Source organism: Oryzias latipes, chromosome 3 (genome assembly GCF_002234675.1).
Source record: "Oryzias latipes chromosome 3, ASM223467v1".
NCBI classification, from domain to species: Eukaryota; Metazoa; Chordata; class Actinopteri; order Beloniformes; family Adrianichthyidae; genus Oryzias; species Oryzias latipes.
This window is the reverse complement of record NC_019861.2, coordinates 22,197,745-22,203,960: the sequence shown is the minus strand read 5'-3', so window position 1 is coordinate 22,203,960 and position 6,216 is coordinate 22,197,745.

The following is a 6,216-nucleotide window of genomic DNA, read 5'->3' as shown; positions in this document are numbered from 1 at the left end:
TCACTGCCAACTCAAAGACTGAGAGCCTACAGAGGTATCCACGCCAACACCTTTTATACAAAGGTCCTTTTCTGAACTGTGAAGTGTAATGGGCATCCTCAAACATTCAATTACAGATTTTTTACTAACGAGGTAAACAAAGCTTCAAACGCAGCTCAAAACAAAGCTCTTGATGCGGAGGTTGTAGTCAGGTAATACTGGATGTCTCCAAAGCTCCGGGGGTGGAAGGTGTTGACAGTGGCTGCTTTTTCCTTGACAGAGCAGCACCAGGACTTTCCCATATTTACGTCAGTACACACGCATGTGTGTACTAGTCTTTTAAAAGGTTTACATATTGAGGGTAATGGGATAACTCCGGCCTCTTGCAGCAGAGAAACAGGTGCTTATCTTGTCAAAGCTGTTGTGCTAAGTCAACCTCTGACCTCTGGTTAAGAGCCAATTGAGAAATTAAAACAAAATTTTGCACGCCTCCCCCTGCTGCTCACCCATGCATAGCTCGTCTCTGACATACGCAGAGAAAATGTGACTTTGTTGGAGCTCTGTTATGAGTCATTTTAAAGCTACTGACCTATGTTTTACTGATGTTTTATTTCTTACAATTTTTCCAGCGGGGGAGAAATAAAAACATAGAAACTAAGAAGCTGAGAAGTAGGCACAAAAGCAGGTCACTTCTTGGAGTTTCCACAGAGTGGAGGAAGGGGAGGCTGAGTGGGAGTGGGAGTGAAGGAATAAAAGCTAACCGCTGTGTGGGGTCGGTCTCACATCCACTCACTGACAGGGTCTTGATTTTGATTTTCATATGTGAAACAGGAATACGGCTGAGTTTTGGTCTGAACTGCCTGTCAGGCACAGTTTTTCACAATTCTGAGATGGAAAATAATTGACTCTAAATATATTCTTTAGTATTTACTTAAACATTTTATCATCTCTAAATGTTAAGATCTTTTAAAATTTGAGTAAATTAAAGTAAAGAAATGAAACATTTTGTTGTTTTAACAGCTTTACATTTAATACTAATATACTCGATGTATATTTACTTTCATATTTTTTTTTCTTCTATTAAAGAAATAGACATTTTTCTACAATTCCATCCATCCATTTTCTTAAGCTGGTTTATCCCTTTCGGGGTCAGGGGGTTGCTGGGGCCTGTCCGAGCTACTGTTGAGTGAGGGCAGGGTACACCCCGGATGGGAGTCTGTTGCAGTGCACGCATTCATTCCCACACACACACAATCACTCCCACACACACATGCACACCTATTGACAGTATCGAGACCAATCAACCTATAAATCTTGTTTTTGGACTGTGGGAGAAAACAAAAGAACCTGTAGAAAACACACGCATGCAAACTTAACATAGAAGGAGAACACACAAACTACACACAGAAAGGTCCCAACTGGGATTTGAACCAGGGCTTTCTTGCTGTGAAGCTGTAGCACTTGCCACCATGCAGCCTCCTTTTTCCAATCTTGTAATTTGTCCTTTGAAAAGTCACTGGGATTTCAAAAACCTCAAAATTCTTCTTAGAAAATAGGAGTACAAACAAATGCCAGATAATCTATCCTTTTGACTTCTTACAATCAGTGAGATCTTTTTTCCTCAGCTGGTACAACGCCTTACATCAAGCTAAAGCACTGCAAAACGCATCCCAGATTTCCAGGTGCTTTGAAAATAAAGAAAGACAACAACATTTTGAATCATTTTTAAATGCCTTTAACCCTTGTGCTATCTTAGATGACCCCACCCTTACATTGACGTGTTCTCCCTACCATGACAAAAGTGGATAAAGGTGGAAAGATTTCATGTAATCCATGGACACCAGTGAAGATCACAAATTATTGAAGAAAAAGGTTCATAGCACTGTCTAGTGGGTCTAGATGACCCAACTCCCAACGTTAAAGTGCCTAGGATAGCACAAGGGTTAAACCTCTGATCACGTTTTACATTCCTAAACGATCATCTCAAATGAGTCGAAATAAACATGCCTTGCTGTATTGCACATCCTTTCAAATACAAGGGATTATTCTAGAAAAAAAAAGGAAATTTAACCCTTAGCAGACTGGGGCCTTTTTGAGCATTTTTTACAGTTTGCTCTAAAATGTTTTTAAAATGTTTTTTTGACAATGCTTGATGGCCATCTTTTTAGAACAACCCCAGCTTTTGTTTCTACGATGTATTTTTTATTATATTAAACAATATTTCCACAATCAATCTAAAACTATCCAAAACAACTCAATCCAAATGGTAATTTCTTTTCGTTTATTCACTGCAAAAATCACAAAAATTTTGTTTAAACATTTATTCATCTTCCTCAGTTTATTCCCTTTCTGGGTCACGGGGCTGCCAGAGCCTATCCCGGCCACTTGTGGGCGAAGGCAGGGGACATCCTGGACAGGTCACCAGTCTGTCGGGTAGACTGGTGACCTAGACTGGTGACTGGTAGAATGTCCTCAATCACACACCCATTCACTCTCACATTCACACCTATGGACAATTTTAGATTAACCAATTAACCTATGAAGCATATTTTTGGATGGTGGGAGGAAGCCGGAGTCCCCGGAGAAAACCGGCACATGCACGGGGAGAACATGCAAACTCCACACAGAAAGGTCCCCCATTGATGTTCTGGTTCAGGTCCCCCAGCCAGAGTGTATACAGTTTTTATATTTAATAAAGAAGATCAAACATGTAGAGACAAATTAAAAATGTATGAATACAAACAAAAACAAAGACAAGATCAAAACAGTGTGAAAAATGTCTAAAAGGCGAAATTCTACTTCTCCACTCCAAATATTTATTCTAGGGACATCCCAATTATGAAATAACTCTTGTTGTTTTTGTTTTAAACTAAAAATGTTAAAGCTAAACACTTTTTTAACACTTCATGTTAAAAATTGAAAGAAAACAATGCTAATTGAGGGGTCGGTATCATTATTACATCATTGTAAACATTCAAGGTGATTTGCAAACTGGGGGTTTAAAGACAAGAGGTAAAATGATACTCAATAATGGCTTTTTAAATGCATTGCAAAAATTAAGGATTTTGTCATAAAATTGTTACATGTACTTGTGGTTGAAAATCTTTGGTCTTTAGATAATTACCACATGATTTGTACACAGGTTAAAAAAAAGGTTTAGAGCAGTTCTCAATTAGAAAAATTTTATGTGGAGAAAAATGACAAATTAAAACAAAATAAAGCATCCTTGTAAACAAGTTGTTCGCATTTTCATTATGTTTGGAAAGATTGTCATCATCAGAATTCACCTTCAGAAACAGATATAATCACACATCAAGAAAAAAACAAACAAAAGGAAAATACTACTAAAATAGACTCCCAGCACTCGAATGTCACATGGTGATAAGAACAAACTGCAGGGAGAAGTTCAAAGAACTCTGAGATAATAGTTGACATACAATCTTTTTATAAGTTTAAAACCATTATTGGATTAAACCCAAATATAAACAAGTATAATTTAAAGTGCAGCAAATACACTATCAGTCATAAATTAGTGTGTGACTAGCTCAGCAAATAGTTGTTGCAAAGCCTCTTCCAAGTGTCAAATTTTAGAAGCCTCAACAATATTTAATTTAGCTCTAAAAGCATGCTAAAAACATGCTGATCAATAATTGATTTCAAAAGTGAGTTCTGAAAAGCCTGATACAATAAAAGGGGGTGCTTTTCATGTGAACACTAGAAATACAAGCATGCTGATTGATGCTTCAAACAGTTACTATAATAAATTGAAACAAAAAAATTGCAAGCATAAATATGTTCTTCCCAAATTTATATTCCTGTTTTTTTTACAACTTGCATTTGCAGTGAGTTACTGCTAAATATGTCACCCCACCTTCCCTAGGAAGAGGAGTGGATGAAATATTGGATTAGTTTGGATTATATGTAATTCCTCCTGTGTGTCTCCCCAATAATCTCCAGGTGGTGGATGGTGGATTACAGCCTGTCCTGTTGCCGCCTGAGGGCTCAGGGCCGATCTGAGGCTGAAGCTGATAATGAGCAAAGGGATAAAGTAGAGTTACAGAGGTCTTGTCGCCAGGACCCCCTGGGTCACAGAACTGCTGGTGGTCGGAGACAATTTAATAAATAAATAAAAAATCTTTATCACAATCAGTCAGTATCAGCATCTAACAAAAATGGTGCAAGCTTCAATCTCAAAGCTAAAATCTGCTACAGACAAAGAAAGATTCCCCTTTTTCGTGTACTACTTGTGGTGGGTATGGGAGGCTTGACCCGTGGTCAGTTGAGGCTTTGGCTGATATCAGTGTTGGGTGCTACCCCCTGTCACTGCAAGCTGTGTTTAGGGGGGGTCAGGGAGACAAACCAAGATGAGTGTGCTGGAGAGGGGTCTCTAGACAGGCTGTGATTTGTGCATCAGACGGGAGTTGACCAGAATCTTTATAAATCACTGCAGTGGCACCAGTGACAAAACCTTGATAATGCCACTGAATTATCGGCAGGCACATTTGTGTGGCTGTCATTCTTATGAGGCAGCTCATTGTTTAACTACTCTTAACACTTTAACAAGGAAAAGTACACTTAAATCCCCCAAAATCCTCTTTAAACACAGCCTGTAAATCTGCAGGATTGCCTGGGTTAGTCCCTGTTAGCACCATTGTTCCATGTTTTACATATAAAACAGATACTTTTGTTCATTTCTAAAAGTTTTCCGAAGAAATTGCTATCTTTCTGCACATAAAGATTTTGCTAAATTGTGTTGCAAAAGCATTCTTACTTCCTGCCACTAAGGTCATGGTAAACCTTTCCTTAAAAACAGATGTTTAGAGACAACTACCGTATATAAAGTATTGATTTTTAGATCGAATTTTACATGTTTCCAGATGATAAATTCAATCAACTCTTTATACTCAACACAAAAAACGAAGACCACTGCAGCATTTTTTTAATAAATTCCACAAACTTTATCTTTTTTTTTTTTGCATTGGCAAGGCAGTGAATTTCAGGTCAGTGTAACTTGTAGGAGTATCAGCGTGATCCCAGTCATGATGCGTCAAGCAAGGATCGTCTTACCATTACTATTCTCACTGCAGGCCAACCGCCGACACAGCAGCTGATGAAAAGATTGATTAGAGGAGGTTAAAAAGCCATTTGATACTGCTGAGTTTGATTTAATGACCCGCTGCAGGATTAAAAGAGAATCAGCGGGAGGAGGCTGGCAAACAGATAGGATGACAAGGTACAGAGCTGCTTTCTGCTACTAACATTTTAACCTTTAAGACTAAGAAGCACAACGTTTTTCTCAGTAACCATCGACGTAGATATTTAGAACTAGCAGCGGTTGCCCATCACGGTTTCTATGGGAACCGTGACGTAAACAGCACAAGGCCTCCACTTCTACCCTCGTGTTGGTATGTATCCCATTATGGTTGTAGTGTGAGGACAGAAGAGCTCTACCTCACCGCAGCTTTATTTATTTTACTGTCTTTCATCTGCAAACCACCACCAATCTGCATCAGAGGGAAATCCACTCTGTGTATCCCGTAGGTGTCATTTAGGACTGATTCCCTGGAATTAGCAGACGTCAAAGTAGAACCATGTGGTCGTCTGTCTGTGTTTCTTTCTGCCTGCATGTCCCAATACTTGCGATAAGGCTGTGTGGACACAAGGAAACGCCACAAGACCCCCACAGATCATCCCCACATTATATCATAAATCCACGAGGATTTATATCTTTAGTCTGTCGCACTCTGCAAAACATCAGAGAAGTGAGCATGGTAAAATGAACAAATTAAATCGTACTTGTCTTAGCATGTGTGATACTGCATTTATTTTGCTGGATTAATGTGAATTAAAAAAAAAAAGAAGAGGTGAAAGCAGCATGTAATATGTCTATTCTCACACATGGTGGACATCAAGCATTGAGCATCATTCAGCTGCAGTTCTTATGTATTTAGAGAGTATGGATACCGATGCATATCCTGTTTGAAATAAACTAATAGCACAAAGTAAATCAGAGGACCACCAGCAACTCCAGCTTTGCTGAATATGTTTCTGGCAGTGTTTACATGTACTCTGCTTCCCATCATGGAAAAACTGAGAAGTCATCATAAGGTCCTTAAGTGGTTTTTGAATTTGGCAACTGGCGAGTTTCTGAAGCTAAATTTAAATCTAATGAGTCTTTTTGTGCATAAAAGATTGTGAGAAGAAAAAAGATTAGCTGTTTTCTCCAACGTTTTTTCC